This window comes from Dendrobates tinctorius, unplaced genomic scaffold (assembly GCF_039654945.1).
Source record: "Dendrobates tinctorius isolate UK_male_01 unplaced genomic scaffold, ASM3965494v1 ptg000010l, whole genome shotgun sequence".
NCBI lineage: Eukaryota > Metazoa > Chordata > Amphibia > Anura > Dendrobatidae > Dendrobates > Dendrobates tinctorius.
Genome location: NW_027361678.1, coordinates 13,674,023 through 13,694,692, shown reverse-complemented (window position 1 = coordinate 13,694,692; position 20,670 = coordinate 13,674,023). Strand labels below are relative to the sequence as shown.

The 20,670-nt window shown below is 45.9% G+C and overlaps 1 protein-coding gene across 4 annotated transcripts in view; it reads left to right on the top strand.

Annotated features, from left to right (window-relative positions):
• Positions 1-20,670, top strand: part of NRXN3 (neurexin 3) — a 512,486-nt gene that overhangs the window by 17,938 nt on the left and 473,878 nt on the right. The window contains exon 1 of one of the 4 annotated variants that reach the window (XM_073587123.1): positions 763-778. The exons of the other annotated variants lie outside the window; for them this stretch is intronic. The gene's annotated coding sequence lies outside the window, so the exon portion shown is untranslated. Of the gene's footprint in view, positions 1-762; positions 779-20,670 lie in introns of those variants that run through there. 4 annotated transcript variants of the gene reach the window in all.

The following is a 20,670-nucleotide window of genomic DNA, read 5'->3' as shown; positions in this document are numbered from 1 at the left end:
TGACATGGAAAGCTGAGACAGGGTGTGATTAGGACGCCATACTTGTGATTTTAAGTATGTGACTCCACAATCCCCTTCGTGGGGTATTGTATAACTGGTGTGTAACTTTCTTCTCTCTGTCGACCTCTATTCCTCCCTCAAGGACTGGCCAATCTCATGGTTGATGACCAAGGTATGCTCTTCTGCCAGCCGCTGGCCTATTTTCTCCATATTCATTCATCTTTACTTTGGTGTTGAAACTTCAGTTCATCATTTCTCCACAGGGCAGCGTCATCCATGGGTTGTGTGTTAACTGACGGGGGTCATTAGCTGTCCCTGTAACACTCGCTATATAGCCTTACACCAATGCAATGGTCAAGAGAGTTATCTTGATTTTGGACATGGCACAGACTCCTTGGGGGTGAGCAGGGGGGAGGATTTATATGGGCTTCTGGGTAAGGGGAATGCTACTATTGGCTTTACTGCAAGGTCTGACCTCCTCTTTATGATAGAGGAGCCGCTCATCTATGAAGAAACATGGCATGATGAAGACACTGTGTGCCTCCTATTTGTCAATGACGTCACTATTTCCCGGGACATTAGGCACCTGTCATCTGACCGGGGGTCTGTGCTGTGGGCCTTTCCATTGCTGTGTGCTGTGTTCATGTGTGCTGTGTCTTTCATTATACATCATTTTTTATTTTTGTGCTGCCTAAAATGATGTGTCTGACGTGCCTTCTCTCTGACGCACCCTGCTGCTCTCGTGGATCCTACCCTCCGGCTGTAGGGAGAAGTAAAGGTAGATGCCTTCACTACTGTGTTGTCTGTGACCTGCATTGTATGTCTCCTTTAATAATAATGCTCATTCATCATGGGACTAATTAGCCCGCTGTTACATCTCTGATGGGTGATGTCTCCAGGATTGTACTACACACTTCATGCATGTGACTATCTGTAATGAAGTGTAAGCTCAGGATCATTATGGATCTATGTTTGTCTTATAAAGGACACCCTGAGATAAAAGTATGTGTTCTCTGCTCCGTGCAAGTGGGCACAACTTCCAGGGCCAATCCCAAGGAAAGCAATGAAGTGTAAAGGGGTACTGCTGCTTCAACCAATAATGGCACAGCAGTTGTGCGCCAGAAATGTATGATGGTGCCGATTCCACTTCCAGGCCTCAGATATCTGGATAATGGGGTCTCTCTGCTGCCCGGTTTGCACTTCATAAAGGAGGACACTACATGCTGCTCCCCATTGTAGTCAGTCACCACATACAGACAGCCGAAGTGTAACCAGATGGTTATGGGGCATCACTTGCAGTAACCCATTGTTTGACACACATCTGACTTAGAGATACTGAGGTTGTAGGTTATGATTATATAATCGACAGCCGACTCAGATTCTTTGAACTTCATGTTTTTGGTAAATTTGGAGTTGGTATTTCTAATTGTGGGTCTAATGTTATCACCATACATCATGGGCTTTCTGTTTTTTATCATGTTACTCTGGAGTACCCATATACAGTGTGAGCCACTGTATAGCATCTCCACCACACGGCGATGCTGCACCAGCTGAGAAGTATGTCACAGCCTAAGCCTTCTGGGGTTGTACCTATACACATGGCGCTAGTGGGCAGGTAATGGAATGAACCTTCTAGAGAGATGGCAAAATGTACCCCTGTATAGAGCGGACTGTCAGTGGCTGCAGAGGGTCTGATATTTGGGGGATGGTGGCATAATATGCCGCTGTATAAAGCGGACTCTCAGTGGCGTCAAAGGGTTTGATATTTGAGGGAGCCAGTGGCAGAATATGCTGCTGTATAGAGCGGACTGTCAATGGCCGCAGAGGGTCTGATATTTGGGGGATGCTAGCATAATATGCCGCTGTATAGAGCAGACTGTCAGTGGCAGCAGAAGGTCTGAAGTTTGGGGAGCCGTGGCAGAATATGCCGCTGTATAGAGCAGTGTCAGTGGCAGCAGAAGGTCTGAAGTTTGGGGAGCCGTGGCAGAATATGCCGCTGTATAGAGCAGTGTCAGTGGCAGCAGAAGGTCTGAAGTTTGGGGAGCCGTGGCAGAATATGCCGCTGTTTAAAGTGGACTGTCAGTGGCCGCAGAGTCGGATATTTGGGGGGCCAGTGGCAGAATGTGCTGCTGTATAGAGTGGACTGTCAGCGGCCGCAGAGAGTCTGATATTTGGGGGGCCAGTGGCAGAATGTACAGCTGTATAGAGAGAAGTGTTGGCAACAGAGGGTCTGATATTTGGGGGGGTGGTGGTATAAGGGGATGCTGTTTAGAGCGCATAGTCGGTGGCGTCAGAGGGTCTGATATTTAGGGGCTAGTGGTAGAATATTCTGCTGTATAGAGCGGACTGTGGGCAGCAGTGGGTCTGATACTTGGGGAGGTGGGGGGCGCGCCGGTAGAATGAGCCCCTGTATAGAGCGGGCTGTCAGTGGGTCTGATGTTTGGTGGGCGGTGGAAGAATATTCTGCTGTATAGCGCGGACTGTCAGTAGCAACAGAAGGTCTGGTATGTGGGGGGGCAAGTGGCAAAATGTGCCACTGTATTAAACGGACTGTTAGTGGCTTCAGAGAGTCTGATCATTTTTTTTATTTTTTTTTGGGGGGAGTGGCAGAATATGCCTCTATATAGCACAAACTGTCAGTGGCAGCAGAGGGTCTGATATTTGGGGGGCAGTGGTAGAATGTGCTGCTGTATAGAGCGGATTGTCAGGGGCAGTGTGTTGCCCTCCGCATCGTGTCTGGCTGCGGGTTGAGAATATGCCGTCAGCCTCTGGGGTAACTCTCGATCTGATGTGTGGCTATGGTTATATGGGTTGAGATCGGGGCTGATGCTTTTTGTTGATTCTGTACCTTGCTACTCATTAGAAATGATTTTATTAATTGCACCCTGTGTTATAAATGATTCTGATTGACCATTAATACAGAGTGAATTATTGAAATAGTCATTTCGTGCAAATGAGGTCATTGCGGAGGGTACTTGATTTGTTGTCCCCTGTAAATTGGTTAGAAATGTCTGCTTTACGCCGAGGTCCAGACATGAATGAATGGCGGCGTCTTTGTAATGTGGGAATGGTCAGGGTGCTGGTGGGTTACCACCGCGGCTTGTCTCTTATTGGATGGTCCATGCTGATATTTAATAATGATCCTTCAGATCCAAGTCATGGACCCAAGGCCTCAGATAAAGGAGATCTGATATTTTTTACCCTGTGATTTGCAGCTGTCCGTAGATCATGGCGTCGGGCTCTTCTCAGGTGCGTGGTCTGCTCCCAGCTCGTGGATGAAGGTAACTGTCAGGATGTGAGCAGATCTGATGGGTGTGGAGCAGGTGTGCGCCCTGTGAATCTGCTCAGTCTTCCTTGCAGACTTGCACCCTCAGGCAGCTGAACACTTATGTTCCTCCATCAGCTTCATACCGTGCGGAGACTGATTTACATAGGGATATGACTGTGGCAATTTGCTTGCAAATTAGGCCCCTCTGTATAAACACAGATTGTGTCTGGGGCTAGAGACCCCCGTTCTACCGCACTGTAACCCCAGCCGTGCCAGTGATGCCTCATCACTAACATTTACTGAATTCCTCTGAATATTTTTGTAAGAGCAGAAAGTGGACTGTCATTCAGCGAGGGATCGTCTCATAAGTAACAAAAAGAGCTTGTACCGGGGGCAGTGCGGAAGCAGAGGGTGTCAGAAAATGTCTTTTTTCTAAAACAGTGGCACACCGGTCCAGCTATTGTCTGTAAATTGATGTAAATGTAGTAAAGCTGCAGTACCAGACACAATCTGAGGACAGGTGTGGCACTATTTTGGAAGTAAGATGCCTTTTTTTTCCACTGCAGAATAGCCTCATAAACCAATTGATGGAGATCTGCAAGAGTCGTCTAATATATGAAAGGTAGCAATTAAAATGCTCTGGGTCCGATCAACAACCATCAGATCATGGCAAATCCTGGGATCTAGTATTAGAACAAAACCGTTAGCACAACCCTGGTAACCGGAGGTGGTGCACAAGTAGGATCTCAGTCCGTGAACTTCAATTTATATAGACTTGGCACACACCAAAAAGATTCTGATGCAGAAAGGTGGTTTTAATGAATTGCAGTACATACATACAGACGTTTCGGTCTAGGACCTTCATCAATGTACAATAAGTTGTACTGTGAGCTCTTAGTGACTGGGCTTTAAGGGAGACACCAATACTGCAAGGAGGCACCTGCGGCCGTCCCACGTGGTTCTATATAGGAAGTTTACGCAGTATCCGCTGCAATTCATTAAAACCACCTTTCTGCATCAGATTCTTTTTGGTGTGTGCCAAGTCTATATAAATTGAAATCCTGGGATCTGACTGCACTGAAATATTCACACTAATGCAGAAGAGTCTGGCAATGGGGGCTACTACACAGTTGTGGACAGAACCCATTACGACCATTGACGTTTGCCACACAGACCTGTCTCTTCACATAAAGTTTTTTTGTCAGTGGACACTTCTGTTTATGCCCATGGTGTCTCCCTGTATGAAGACCCCTGTCTGTCACTGTCCCCCTATATGTCACGCTAACCACACAGTGTCACGAACTTCTTCAGAGACTTTATTACTTCTGACACAAAGACTAATTGCTGAAATGATACCTCTCCGTGTCATGATGCCTCCCTGTCAGACATCACTCCTGTGCTCCTCATTGCCATCTATTTTGTTACAGGGGTACGCTGACTTCTAGTCTATAAGCCCCGTTCTTTATACAGTGGAGTTATAATATATAGATGAATTAGGGCCGGCTATGTCCATGCGTTGGGTTTTTGCTGTGTTTCTTTATGCAAATTTTAAGCTACATTTTACAGTATCAGTAAAACCTGAGATTTCAGGAATCTCATGCACACATATTGGTTTTATTTTCCGGACTGATTTGTAAACTTTATTACATGCACAAGAGATGTTAAAAGCTCAGCAAAAATTGCCTGCAGAAAGCCCCCCAGCAAAAATGCGAACATAACCTTACAGTGGTTTTCCAAGGTCAAAAATAGTTGTCAACTGCAAAGTACATAACTTTCCAATGTATTATTATTGCGCCATTTATTCCATGGCGATTTACAAGTGTAAAGGGGTATACGTAATCAAAAAACAAGTACAATAATCTTACATATACAATACATATACACACAATCAAACAGTTTACCGTAATACCGCCAAGGCCACGTCCCTCCTTGGCCGATTAGTCTTTGGGTACCGTTACACTACGCGACGCACCAGTGATCCCGACAACGATACGACCTGGTATGTCGCTACATGGTCGCTAGTAAGCTGTCAAACAGGCAGATCTACTCAGTGACGCAGCAACAATCCGGTGATCCGTATAACGACCTCGGCGGTCGTAGGGACCTTGTCACACAGCAGCTATTCTGACGACTCCCGCCTGCGTCCCTGAGTTATGCGTCGCCAACGAGGTCGCTGGTCGGCGTCAAACACAAAAATGCATGCTGGCCAGCGGGACACCAGCGATCAAAAAATGGCCCAGGACATTCGAGCATGATCAGTGAGATCGCAGCGGATGGCCGGTCGCTGCTATGTGTCACATGTAGCGAGGTCGCTGGCGCGTCACAAAATCTGTGACGTTTCAGCAATCTTGCTAACGATCTCGCTATGTGAGACGGGGCCTTTTTACTTGGCCGCAATGCTTCCTGTGTCCATACAATTAGAGCTGTATGTGAAGGAGGCTGGCTGATGACTCGTGTAACCAAAATTCCCCCCCCCCCCTTCCCGATACATAGGTACTGTAGATAAGGGAGCTGACTGATTGCTCACATAGCCAACTAAGCTAGCCCCCAATACATAGGCAGATAAGGGGGCTGACTGCTCCTGTAACCGGCTAGGCCAACCACCAATAATTAGGCAGAGAAGTGGGCTGGGTTAGCCTCTTTCACAAGTATCACATGCTAACACAGAAAACATTGTCCTGTGTTGACAGGTGACCAGAAGCAATGTGATGGGAACCAATCACTGCAGGTCATAAAACTATGTATTAGGAAGTTAAATTATTTAACTACTTTTATCTGATGCATTGAAATTTCAGCACCAGGATGGATAAGTCATGGACTTATAGGATTCACATGATGAAGCCCTCTTAATGATGCATAAATAATAGAAAAATGGAAAAAAAAATGTCATCACCTCTGAATGTGTCCAATCTTGAGTTTGAGCCTAGCTCCGAAATCCTGGCACCTCTAGGAGGAAGATTCTGCCGCTGATTGTACAAATCATCAGGATCTACTGCCAGCAGCTCCTGTGTAATCACCGACCAATGAAGTCCCCTATGGGCTCGATGGAGACAAGTCCGGAGATGCTGCTGGTAGCTCCTGTGTAATCACTGACCAATGATACACTTGATGGAGACAAGTCTGGGACTCTGCAGCCAAGGGCGCAGGATTAGGTTCTGCAAGCCGCTGACAGTAGGAACAGCCAGTGTGGACCAGAGTGAAAAAACGCTTTTGGGACACTTTCATGTTCCCTTGTAAAGCCTCTTCATGGTGTTGCCCACATGGTCTCCAGACCACCTCCTGCTGCCATTGTGTCTAAAGGGTATGTCACACTAAGAGATATCGCTAGCAATATCGCTATAACTAGTGACGTAGCAGCGATATTGCTAGCGATATCTCTGTGTGTGATACTTACCTACGACCGGCTCCCCCGCTGGTTATCGCTGATTTCGCGAGAAGGTTCAGGACTGTTTGTCGTCAGCTTCCTGCGGCGCTTCCTGCTGTGAGGACGAGCGACGCGTGGAGCCGGGCGGGAGGACGCAGGATCGCCTGGTGTGACAGGTAAGTAGCGACCCCTGTCCCCAGCGATGTCGCTGGTGAGATCTGCCTGTGTGGCAGCTCACTAGCGACCACTTAGCGATGTACCAGCGATCCTGACCGCGTCATATCGCTGGTCGGGATCGCTGGTACATCGCTAAGTGTGACAGTACCTTTAGACGAAAGCTGATTCTTCTCTGAAGAGGATAGACCAGTTTAGTATTTGATAGTGGTGATATGAGCTTAGTGCACGAAATGTAGCTTGACATCTGGCTGGTAGTCCAGTGGCTTGTAGATGCCGCATAATGGTTTGTGAAGACAGGTGTATGACCTCTCGGGCTTGGTGTGATGTTTCCTACTCGCTGTTCTTCGACTTTGACCACATGGGCATTGCTGTGAAGAGGCGTTGTTCACAAGGGAGTTTCTCGCTGGTCCTCCTCATGGGCTTCTGTTGTGGGATGGAACAATGCACATTAACCAGACCCATCTAGTCTGTTACTCCAGGTGCACTCGGTGTAACATTGATTTGTTGGTGGAACTAGTGATACAGCTTAGGTGCTTCCAGCGGCAGAACCTTCTTCAAACGACCATTAATGACATCCGTGACAGAAGACGAGGTAGGAAGGGCTGGGATTTCTGTGCGGGGCTCAGACTTTGGATTGCATACTCCAGAGGTTTTGATCACGTTCTCATTTTTTATTATTTGCAGATCAGTGACGTTTCATCCTGTGATCTTCATCATTCCATGGCTCTCCTTTTTAGGGGTTACAATCAGGGCTGTGGAGTAGGTATAAAATGGAGCGACCCTTACTCCTAACTTATATAATACATTGGGTGCAGTAGTACAATGCATGAGGTGGTAAATGTTTCCATAATAATTTGGGAAAGTTATGAAATGTCCCATAAATGTCTGTTCTGCTCCTGATCTAAGGATCTCGGCTTTTAGTTGAGATGAATCTGTGCTTCCCTTCATATCCATGCTCAGAGGTGATCGGGGCTGTGGAGTCAGAGCCTGAGGTTAGGTTTATCGAGTCCACAGCCCTGGTTACAATTTCAGTGTTGAGGAAAGTATGATTATATCTCCATAACAAACAACACATTAGACTTAATTCACATGTTGCCCTATCCTGATGAAGGGTTATGGATAATGCTGTAGAGCGCAAACCTCTTCTGTACAATGGGCGAATGTGTCTTTTAACAGGATGCGATCATTTGGTGTAACAGAGTCGTCTGAGCGTGCGCAGGCGTGGGTTGTTCCAGCTCCGGTATACTGGCATGTCTTTATCGGCCCTGACACTGGGGACCTCTGGGTTGCTGCACAGGTCGTGTTGCTGTGACTTGAGTTATTGGTAATATATTTGCTCCTGACAATGAAACACGTGTAAAGAGCGACTCAGTTTCTGTCTTTTAACCTTGTCACCTGCTGTGTTGGCGGTGCACACGATAAACCGGCTACGTTATCATAAAAGGCGGCAATTAGACCGCAGTACAATGACTGTTCCAAAAACAGCTCTGGTAGGGGGGCCGAATCCAGGCTCTCTAGCCGCTAATCCCACTGAATGGAAATTGCAAACTGCTTCCTCCCTCCCTCCCTGTGATTAATCTGATAAATGAGACATTTGGATAATAATTAGTATTACATCGGGCTGTGTTTTATTCTAGTATTTGATCTAAGCGATCAGAGTCGTACACTTTCCTGTCATGCTGTCTTGCGATTTTAACCCCTTTGCGAATGTACTTTATTAGGAGACAATGGGAATTGTGTGTTAATGTTGTCAGGATGGAGATGTGGCAGATTCCCCTGGAGATGGTGAACCTATAAGACAGGCGTGAATGGTGAGCGAGCGGAGTCGCCACGGTGAGGACTAGCTAAGGTAACTTTCCACAGGTGTTCTGTAGATTTTTTTTTTTTTTTTTAATTTTTACCTTCTGATTTTTAGAATGCATTTATGGCATTATTTCCATAGTACAGCAGGACCTGTGCTGTATTTCTTTTGCAATTGTTAAGGCCAAAAAAAAAAAGTGATACTTGAGCTACGTCAATGGTGATAAAATGTCTGAGGTTCACTGTCAGAGTTTCCTCTGTATAAGGCCGGAGTCACACTAGCATTGAATATGGACTAGTGGCTATGCGAGAGAACATTGCATAGCACTCGGCCCTCTGTTAATCTATGGGTAAACTCGCATCAGTTTTTTTGTTGTTTTTGTCTTTTTCCCGGGCGTATTCAGCATGCAGGAGAAATAGCAGCATTCTATGATTGTGCGCGTATATTGTCTGAGACTCCCAAATTCAAGTCTATGGGTGCGAGAAAAAAATTGCACACCACACAGACCATCAGTGTGACTTGTGAGAAATACGAAAACATTATCCTCATTTCAGCCCATTGAGCCATTAAATTCAATGGGGAAAGTCAGTGAGAAATGTAAAGCCATACAGATACACAGGTGCGAGAAAGTTGCATTGCAAACACATTACACACGGATAACCATACGGAGAACATTTGTGCGACTCTCGGCCGAGATAATCGGGCTGATTTTCCATACGTTAGGTGTGACTCCGGCCTAAGGCTGTGATCTGGGGAATGATCTCCCCTCTGCTCAGGTGTAAGGTGGTGGGTGCACATCCTCTTGTGTTTTACCTTGGAATGTGGCTCGCACCAAATTTGCTTCCTGAGGATCCTGCAGCAGATTGTAAGATTTGCTGCCCAGGCCTCCAGGTGTGATGTGTGAGGAGTACATAGCAATACATGGGGGTCCAGGGCTTCCAGCAGGAAAGGAGTTAAGCACTCCCCGGTGGGATTGGCAGGTGCATTCACATGAAAGCTAATACAGTGAGAGGATCCGTGTAAAAACAATCAGTAGAAAACACACATCCCAGATGGCTGCTTGGCCTATGACCTCCTTTTAATAAGCTACTCAGGGCTAATTATTGCTCCCTTTCAGGCAGGGTAATTTACTCTTGGCTTTTTTTTTATTTTAAAGACGCCGCTCGGTGCCATTTTTCATCCTAGTTCCTCCTGATATCATGCGCTAGACTCTGCTGTCACAGAAGGTCATTTAATTTGACACCAATAATGATTCTAAACAGCGGGATGTGTGAGGGGGGGTGATGGCGGGGACATAGGAAACAGACTCCATTATATAGTAGAGCGGGACGGGTGCCTGAACATTGTGCCTGAATACTGACGGACAATATCTGGGCTATACACCCAGCCAACATCTACAGGACAGATCTTTCGTGTCCGAGGTTTGTATACTGATAGTAGCCGTGATGGTCCGGAGTCAGAGCTGATAATAAGGAAAAAATGATCCTTAATACACAATAGCATCATGACTTGTTCTAAAGTCACCCATTCATCACCCTCTTGTACCCAAATTTGCCTTTTGTTGCTCCATCTCTTCATTTGATTGATTTTTCTTTTTTCCGACAAAATGGGGTGAAATTTCAATATTTTATCAAGCTAAAAGCACCAAAATATTATTTATTATAGCGCCATTTATTCCATGGCGCTTTACTGTACTTGTATGTATTATGTATACCCCTCCTCACATGTAATCTTAAAGATTACGGAGGACTCAGGTTGTGGATGGCTTTGTATGTCATCGTTAGGGTTTTGAACTGGAGTCTTTGGGTAATGGGGAGCCAGTGCAGGGATTGACAGAGGGGAGAGGCTGGGGAATAGCGGGGGGACAGGTGGATTAGTCGGGCAGCAGAGTTATAGATTGGAGGGGTGCGAGAGTGTTAGAGGGGAGGCAACAGAGCAGGAGGTTGCAGTAGTCAAGGCAGGAGATGATGAGGGCATGGACTAGGGTTTTTGCAGATTCTTGGTTGAGGAATGTACGGATCCGTGAAATATTTTTGAGTTGAAGTCGGCAGGAAGCGGAAAGGGCTCGGATATGTGGTTTGAAAGAGAGATCAGTGTCAAGGATGACCCCGAGGCAGCGAGCTTGTGGGACTGCAGAGAGTGGGCAGCCGTTTACTTTAATGGATAGGTCCATTAGGGGGGTCATGTGAGATGGGCGAAAGATGATTAATTCTGTTTTGTTCATATTAAGTTTTAGAAATCTAGCGGAGGAGGATGAAATAGCAGACAGACATTGAGGGATTCTGTTTAGTAGGGAGGTGATATCTGGTCCAGAGATGTAGATCTGTGTGTCATCAGCATAGAGATGATAGTGAAAGCCATGAGATTCTATGAGCTGTCCGAGGCCGAAGGTGTAAACGGAGAAGAGCAGGGGCCCTAGGACTGAACCTTGCGGGACTCCGACGGATAGGGGGCGCGGTGAGGAGGTGGTGTGTGAATGGGAGACGCTGAATGTCCGGTCTGCTAGGTATGACGCAATCCAAGATAGGGCCAAGTCTGTGATGCCAAGAGATGAGAGGGCCTGTAGTAATAGGGAGTGGTCCACTGTGTCAAAGGCAGAGGACAGGTCCAGGAGGAGGAGGACACAGTAGTGTCGCTTGGCCTTGGCGGCTAGTAGGTCATTGATGACCTTAGTTAGGGCAGTTTCAGGGGAGTGGTGTGGCTGGAAGCTGGATTGCAAGTGGTCAAGGAGGGAGCAAGAAGAGAGATGCGAGAATAGTTCAAGATGGATGTGTTGTTCCAGTAGTTTTGAGGCATAGGGGAGAAGTGATATAGGGCGATAGCTAGATACAGAGGATGGGTCAAGAGAGGGCTTTTTGAGGATAGGTGTGATTGAAGCATGTTTAAAACTTGAGGGGAAAACACCAGTTGTTAGTGATAGGTTGAAGAGATGGGCTAGGGTTGGGATGAAGACTGTGGTGAGGTTTGGGATGAAGTGGGATAGGATCGGGTCAAGTGCACAGGTGGTGAGATGTGATCTTGAGAGTAGAGTGGAGAGTCGATCTTCTGTAATGGTGGAGAAGTTGGTTTTGGGGGAGGAGGGCAGGGCAGGTAGGAGGAAGGGCACTGGGGGTTGTTGACCAAAACTGTCTCTGATGTTATCAATCTTCTCCTTGAAAAATGAGGCAAAGTCTTCAGCTGAGATGAGTGGAGAGGGAGGAGGTGCTGGGGGGCGGAGGAGAGAATTGAAGGTGTTGAATAACTGTTTAGGGTTGTGAGACAGGGAGGATATAAGAGATGAGAAGTCGGTTTGTTTTGCTGCAGCGAGTGTGGCCTTGAAAGTAGTGAGGGACTGTTTGAATGTGATGAAGTCTTCATTGGAGTGGGATTTTTTTCCATCTTCGCTCAGCAGCCCTGGAAGCCCGCCTCAGTTCTTTGGTCAGACTGGGGTGCCAGGGCTGTCTGTTGATTTTGCGAGCTTTGGTATGTTTGAGAGGGGCAACTGATTCCAAAGCTACAGCTATTGTGGTGTTATATAGAGCGGCAGCAGCATCCGCATTGTGTAGGGAACTTATGTCTGTAAGAGGGAGGAGGGATTCAGACAGTGAGTGTAGATCGAGGTGTTGAAGATTTCTGCGAGGGTGTGTGAGTTTTTGAGGTGGGGATTGTGGACCTGAGGAGGAGAGGGAAGAGAATGTAAGTAGGTTGTGGTCAGAGAGAGGAAGAGGTGAGTTAGAGAGGCTAGATAGGGAGCAGAAGCGGGTGAAGATGAGGTCTAGTGTGTGGCTATCTTTGTGAGTGGCTGCAGAAGACCATTGAGTGAGTCCGAAGGAGGAAGTGAGAGAAGTTTAGTGGCAGCTGAGAGGGAAATGTCAATGGGGATGTTGAAGTCACCCAAGATGATAGTGGGGATATCAGTGGAAAGGAAATGAAGTAGCCAGGTGGTGAAGTGGTCAAAAAAAGGTGGTGGCTGACCCTGGAGGGCTGTATATGACAGCTAGTTGGAGGTTGGAGGGGGAGTAGATGCGCACAGAGTGCACCTCGAAGGAAGGGAGGGTAACAGAGGGCAGCAGTGGGCTTGGGGTGAAGGAGCAGTTATCTGACAGGAGAAGGCCAACTCCTCCACCATGCTTGCAGCTGGGGTGGGGGGTGTGGGAAAGGTGGAATCCACCATATGAGAGTGCAGCAGGATAGGCTGTGTCAGAGGAGATGAGCCAGGTTTCGGTGATGGCGAGGCAGGAAAGTTTGTTAGTAATAAAAAGATCATGGATGAAAGAAAGTTTGCTGCAGACAGAGCGAGCGTTCCACAGAGCTCCTGTTTGTGGGACTGGGGAATGTGTATAAGGTTGGAGTGGTTACGGAAAGTTGTGATTGGGTGTGGATGGGAGGTAGAAATGACTGTGGGAATGTGGTGAGGAGGACCAGGATTTGGAGAGATATCACCAGCAGTGAGGAGGAGCAGAGAGAGGGTTAGCAGGTGGGAGCAGGAGAGGGCATGATGGGGCTGTCATAATGTGCCCAAATGGGGCGAGGAGGGAATGTGCTGCCAACTCTCTAGAACAGTAGTTCCCAAACTCCTCGTGGACCCCAACAGGTCATGTTTTCAGGATTTCCTTAGTATTTCACAGGTGATGGAAGTATCATCAAGGCATCAGGAATTCTCTCACATGTGTAACACTATGGAAATCCTGAAAACATGACCTGTTGGGGTCCGTGAGGACTGGAGTTTGGCAACCACTGCTCTAGAACAAAGAATGTCTCATAGGTGGTGTGAACTAATGTGAGGCTAAAGGATGCCAACAGAAAAAGGCCACTAGCCACTAAGGCCTTGATTTTGTTTTTGTTTTTTGTTTTTTTCCCCCCCAGAAAATAAACATACCCATGGTGAATGCCAGTGTTTACCATCAGCGTCTTGTGGTAATTTTTCACTTTTTGCATACAGTAAGTTTTCGAAAGCTCCGCCTATGTAACAATCAGGTCGCACACAGATAACACCTAAGAGTCCGAGGTTTTTACCCAACCAATGACTCTTTAATTGAGGAAAGTGATCCAATATCGTTTATCTAGGATTGGTGAAAGTCTGCACCTTTAGGATTAGCAGATGATGTGAAGGTGAAGTTAGTCTGGTGTTTTCAAGCGATGGGTTGATAATCAGGTGTAAGTGGGCAACCTGTTTATATAAAGAATAAGGATCTATCAAAGTCTGATCTTCACAACACGTTTGTGAAAGAGTACCATGGCATGAATAAAGCTGATTTCTGAGGACCTGTCAAGTAGTTGTTGATAATCCTAATGTTCAAATTGGTTATAAAACCATCTTTAAAGAGTTGTGGCTCCACCAACTACAGTCAGATTTTGTATAAGTGGAGCAAATTCAAGCCCATTACCCACCCCAGGAGAGGTCAACCAACAAAGATCATTCCAAGAGCAAGGCATGTAATAGTCCAGAGGTTCCAAAAGTTACCGCTAAGCAACTGAAGGCCTGTCTCACAGCTCATCAATATTTGTAGACCGTTCAGACCAAACTAGAGGTTTTTTTTTAATTTTAAATTATAGGGGTTATTTCTGGAGAAAGAAACATACTACATAAACCCTCCTACATCTGTGACACGGGGGGTGGTATTATGGGGGACTGCATCAAGGCCAGCACAGCTGTCATCACTGATGAAACAGTGAATTCTGAATTTTAACAGCAAATTCTAAAAGAACCTGTGGGGACTTCTGTCCATGAGCCAAATCTCAAGAGAACGAGGGTCAAGCAGGAAGAAAACACCCCAAAGCCTGACGTCCTACAGAAGAATGGTGCCAGGAGAATAAAGAAGTTCTGCAGCCGCCGAGTTCCAGTGCAGACCTCAATCCTATAGAAATGTTGTAGAAGGACCTGAATAAGCGGCACATGGAGAAACATTCAGCATCACAGAGGGAAGCGGTTTTATAGGGAGGAGTGGGATAAAATTCCTCCGTCTGATGTGCAGGAATCAGTAATCTCCAATTACTGCTGCACACCTGATACAGAGCAAAGGGTTCACATGCTTTTACCACTCACAGGTGTGATATTGGGTCATTTTCAAAGTCTTTAATATTTTTGATTTGTGTATGATTTGATTCTCTTTATTTAGCTTTAGGACTTGTGTGAAAATCTGATTGTTTTTTTGTAACATTTTATGCAGAAATATTGAAATTTCAGATGGGTTCTCAAACTTTCCAGTACAACTTTACCTGGAAATATTATTCTAGAACTCCCCAATGGCTGTAGCTTGTAATAAGCCAGAATAGAAATGTGAGCACCGGACCCGAGCGTCCAGGACACTCCTGCACCATCATTGCTCACAGAGACTTTATGACAAAGGTGGGAGAGTCTGTCCTGTTGCTTTTGCAGCACCCCATTTCTTCTCAATTCTGCACCCTACAAACAAAAGACACGCAGTATATACAGTTGTGGCCAAAAGTATTGACACCCCTGCAATTCTGTCAGATAATACTCAGTTTCTTCCTGAAAATGATTGCAAACACAAATTCTTTGGTAATATTATCTTCATTTAATTTTGTCTTAAATGAAAAAACACAAAGAATTGTCCTAAAGCCAAATTGGATATAATTCCACACCAAACATAAAAAAGAGGATGAACAAAAGTATTGGCACTGTTCGAAAAATCATGTGATGCTTCTCTAATTTGTGTAATTAACAGCACCTGTAACTTACCTGTGGCACCTAACAGGTGTTGGCAATAACTAAATCACACTTGCAGCCAGTTGACATGGATTAAAGTTGACTCAGCCTCTGTCCTGTGTCCTTGTGTGTACCACATTGAGCATGGAGAAAAGAAAGAAGACCAAAGAACTGTCTGAGGACTTGAGAAACCAAATTGTGAGGAAGCATGAGCAATCTCAAGGCTACAAGTCCATCTCCAAAGACCTGAATGTTCCTGTGTCTACCGTGCGCAGTGTCATCAAGAAGTTTAAAGCCCATGGCACTGTGTCTAACCTCCCTAGATGTGGACGGAAAAGAAAAATTGACAAGAGATTTCAACGCAAGATTGTGCGGATGTTGGATAAAGAACCTCGACTAACATCCAAACAAGTTCAAGCTGCCCTGCAGTCCGAGGGTACAACAGTGTCAACCCGTACTATCCGTCGGCGTCTGAATGAAAAGGGACTGTATGGTAGGAGACCCAGGAAGACCCCACTTCTTACCCCGAGACATAAAAAAGCCAGGCTGGAGTTTGCCAAAACTTACTTGAAAAAGCCTAAAACGTTTTGGAAGAATGTTCTCTGGTCTGATGAGACAAAAGTAGAGTTTTTTGGGCAAAGGCATCAACATAGAGTTTACAGGAGAAAAAAAAAAGACATTCAAAGAAAAGAACACGGTCCCTACAGTCAAACATGGCGGAGGTTCCCTGATGTTCTGGGGTTGCTTTGCTGCCTCTGGCACTGGACTGCTTGACCGTGTGCATGGCATAATGAAGTCTGAAGACTACCAACAAATTTTGCAACATAATGTAGGGCCCAGTGTGAGAAAGCTGGGTCTCCCTCAGAGGTCATGGGTCTTCCAGCAGGACAATGACCCAAAACACACTTCAAAAAGCACTAGAAAATGGTTTGAGAGAAAGCACTGGAGCCTTCTAAGGTGGCCAGCAATGAGTCCAAACCTGAATCCCATAGAACACCTGTGGAGAGATCTAAAAATGGCAGTTTGGAGAAGGCACCCTTCAAATATCAGGGACCTGGAGCAGTTTGCCAAAGAAGAATGGTCTAAAATTCCAGCAGAGCATTGTAAGAAACTCATTGATGGTTACCGGAAGCGGTTGGTCGCAGTTATTTTGGCTAAAGGTTGTGCAACCAAGTATTAGGCTGAGGGTGCCAATACTTTTGTCTGGCCCATTTTTGGAGTTTTGTGTGAAATGATCAATGTTTTGCTTTTTGCTTCATTCTCTTTTGTGTTTTTTCATTTAAGACAAATTAAATGAAGATAATAATACCAAAGAATTTGTTTTTGCAATCATTTTCAGGAAGAAACGTGAGTATTATCTGACAGAATTGCAGGAGTGTCAATACTTTTGGCCACAACTGTAGCACAGTCTCCATATTTTACATGCACTGATTTTTCTATTTGTAGCAATTTTTTTCTCTAAATATTTCTATAATCTAAAACTTTTTATATGATCGGTTCATTGTCAAATAGTGAGCTAAATATATAATAGTGGGAGGGAGATGTATAGCGCCTTTGGATTTTTTTTCAGCTGGACAGCTGCCATCCTTCTCCTGATTCGTTCATTTCAACCTAAAAAATGGAGACTTCCGTAATTTCTATATTCTGTATATCAGAGTGAGCAGAATATAATAGTGGGGGCAGCTGTGACTGTTATCAGTCTTATCAGACCCCCACCAATAATAACTTGTGGCAAGTCTTTATGGCAGAACTTCTCTGTATCTGATAACCATGCAGATTTTTGCAATAGATCTCTTCAGACAACTGCACAATTATCACCATATACAGGCAGGTTGTCAGCAGTGATGGATGAGAGGTGGTGCTGGAGTATAAGGGGTGTGGTCTCATGTCATTAGATCAGTGATATCATCATCGGGGGTGGGGCTGACAACCTCACACTTCTATATAGGCAGGTTGTTGGCATTCACAGATAACTGCACATCTTCCACCTTCTGTGCCTCTATTCTGGATTTTTCCTCTTAACCTTCACGCCCGGACACATTGCTGCGTTGTACATACTGGGTGCGGCTGATGTGCAGCTCCTCTCCTGCAGAGCTTGCACTCTGTCCTGCGGCTCCGGGGCTGCTGTGTGCATCCTCAGCGATTGCCTCCTGTTTTTGGCCTCTGTCATATGGGAGATTAATACCCCTTGACCGTTATCTCTCTGATTTATGTCCAAGGCTTTTCTTTCTCTTGGAGGTTTTTTTTTTCACTTTCTCATTTGTATTTTGCTCTCTGTCTGTCCCTCCCTCCCTTCTTCTCCTCCATTTATCTCTCATTTCTCTCCTCTTATCTCTGCTTTCCAGTCTCCAGTTATTTAATGGATTATTAACCCATTGCTGTGTGCAGATGACTCTGCAGTGTGTGTCCAGGCAGGTGATGTGCTGGGGATTAGTGACGGGTCACTGGCCTGGGAAGGACACTGCTGGGGAGGTGTTGTGGCATTGTGTGGAGGAGCGCAGGGACTAGCACTCACCTCGAACACATTCACCCTTCTGCTCTTTGTTCTGTGGGTCTGCAGGTAAATTCAGGTGATCACAGAGTTCTCTGTAAGGTAGAGGCATCTGCTAATAATGCTGGAGATAATGGGGAGTAGACGGTGGATCTTCAGATGAAAGGAGCGGTCATCTGTGCACAGTGATCCTTCTTTGGTCCAGCCTGTGTTTGGACATTGAGATCCTAAGAGAAGTCACAGCAGTGTTCCGCAACACTCTTATGCTCGATTTCCCGTTCCCCCTCAAAAAAAAGTGTCATGTGAGTGTCCAGGCCCTGATCACTTACTGTCCTACCTGTAAGAAACAAACACAAGGACTTCCTGGCATCACTATGGGACCTGTTGTGGAACCTGTAGGGTTTGTGTCACAAGTTGTAAGTTGTATTAAGTATCTTACAAAATTCAGAATCGCCGACCAAATATATCTGCAGGACAAGTGTGACTGTAAGACTGGTGTCAATATTACAGATCTGTTCTTCAGCCAAATTGATTCAGAGATGAAAACCGTTGTACTTAACTAATTTCCTGGGGTTGAAAACAAATATGATCCTTAAATTTGCTGATTGGCTCTAATTTTCAAGATCCAGAGGAGGTTGTAATTACTTATAACACCTTTCATGCAGTTTATAGAAACATTGTCTTTGTTTCCTCCTCATTATCGCTTTGTTAGTAGCTCGTCTTTTACATCATCTATTTAGTCTATCGAACCTTCAGTAATCTATCATCTTAAGGGGGTTTTACACATAGCAATATCTCTAAAGCGTCACCGATTTCGTGACGCAGCAGCGATATCGCTATGTGTGATACTTACCTCTGACTGGCTCCCCCGCTGTCTGTCGCTGATCGCGCGAGATCGGCCGGTTCCATTTCTCGTCGGGCGCTTCCTGCTGGTGCCGCCGACGAGCGATGCGTGGGCGCAGACGGGAGGACGTCAGGATTGCCTTGTCTGAAAGGTAAGTAACGACTGCTGTATCGCTGCTGCATCGCTGTGAGATCTGCCTGTGTGGCAGCTCACTAGCGACCATTTAGCGATGCACCAGCGATCCTGACCGGGTCGTATCGTGGTCGGGATCACTGGTGCATCGCTAAACGTAAAGTGGCCTTTAGGGCAACTAATCAAAAAATGCCAACTCAGCCCTGATGACGTCATCCTAATTACAGTTACATCAAATTCTCTGTGAAAAGTATAGTTTTAGGATTTCTTAGCTTAGTTTCTTAGCATATTGAAATGTTTTTCTCAGATATGCCTCATTCTTGCATTAACAAAGCAGATAGGTTTTGCCACATTTAGGCTAAGTTCACACGTTGCGGAACTCCCGCGGAAGTTACCGCGAGAATTCCATTCAGCGGGAAAATTGCATTTTAAATTCCCGCAATTTTCTTGCAGAAAAACTAGCGATTTGCAAGCGTAATTAACTTGCAGAATGCTAGCATTTTCCAAGCGTTCTGTAGTATCGCTTGGAGAACTGATTGACAGGTAAAAAAATATTGTTCTCATCTTCCGGTGTCCCACGCAGCCTTCGCGCCTCTCTCTCCACGCTCCCGGCATCTTCCGGTCCCAGTAATCCTTTGCACGAATGACTACGAGACGTCGCGCTCCCGCGACGTCATCGCGAATGACCGCGAGACCACAACGTCATCGCGGTCATTCTCGCAAAGGATTACTGGGACCGGAAGATGCCGGGAGCGTGGAGAGAGGCGGGAAGGCTGCGTGGGACGCCGGAAGGTGAGAATAACAATTTTTTTATTTTAATTCTATTTTTTTACAGGGATATGGCACCCACAGCCCGGAGGACAGTCTCCTCTCCTCCGGACTGTGGGTACCATCCGCAAATGTTCTGCTTACTTTTCGCATGGTGGGCACAGCCATATGCGGCAAGTAAGCAGAACAATGCATTCCTATGGGTGCAGGATCGTCGCAATTCCGCTAAATTAATGAGCATTTTTTTTTTCCGTGGCGGAATCACTTCGCGGTAAAAAAACGCAGCATTGCGGAATCCCATAGGATTGCATGGGATGCTTATTTTTCGCGGCAAAATCACGCATTTAAAACCGCTGCGAAAACACCGCGACGTGTGAACGCAGCCTTACAGAGAAGTCTCTTTTTGCGTCACAAAGGCAAAACTTGAGTACCATGATAAGGAAAGCATACAGCCTTCACGTTGGCCGCAGAATAGACGATCAGGGCGAGAGTTGGGCTCCACACATTTGCTGCAATGGATGTACATCTTATCTTACCCAGTGGTTGCATGGGAAGAGGCAATCGATGCCTTTTGCAGTCCCACTGATATGGAGAGAGCCAACTGATCACACCATCAATTGCTATTTCTGCACGATGCCCCCCATTAGCAAAGGAGATTTATGTCCTTTACCACATACGAAAGAACTGCTGGCTCCAAAAGCACCAGAAACCCTGTCAGTCGAGTAAAGTGAGAAAAAAAAAAGTACGCTTGGTGTCATGAAGCATCTTCCTTTCATGAGCCAGACTTTGTCAGCAGCCTCAACTGAACATCACTTTATAACAAAGTGAGCTGAACGATCTTGTTAGAGATTTGTATGTGCCCAAGAGTAAGGCTGAGCTCTTAGGTTCTCAGTAGTAAGGCTGAGCTCTGAGGTTCCCGGCTATGGCAGTAAGGCTGAGCTATGAGGATCCAGCTACAGCAATAAGGCTGAGCTCTGAGGTTCCTGGCTACACCAGTGGAATCTCCTAGCAGACGATGTTTGGATTTCTTTGTTCCGCAGCCATGATAAAGATCTTGACCAATAGTTAAAGGATGATCTTGTGGCATGCAACAACATCAACAGTTTAATGGAAGCTCTGAAGATAATTCATAATCCAGAAGAATGGGGGCTCTTCATCGATTCTTCCAAAGCAAGC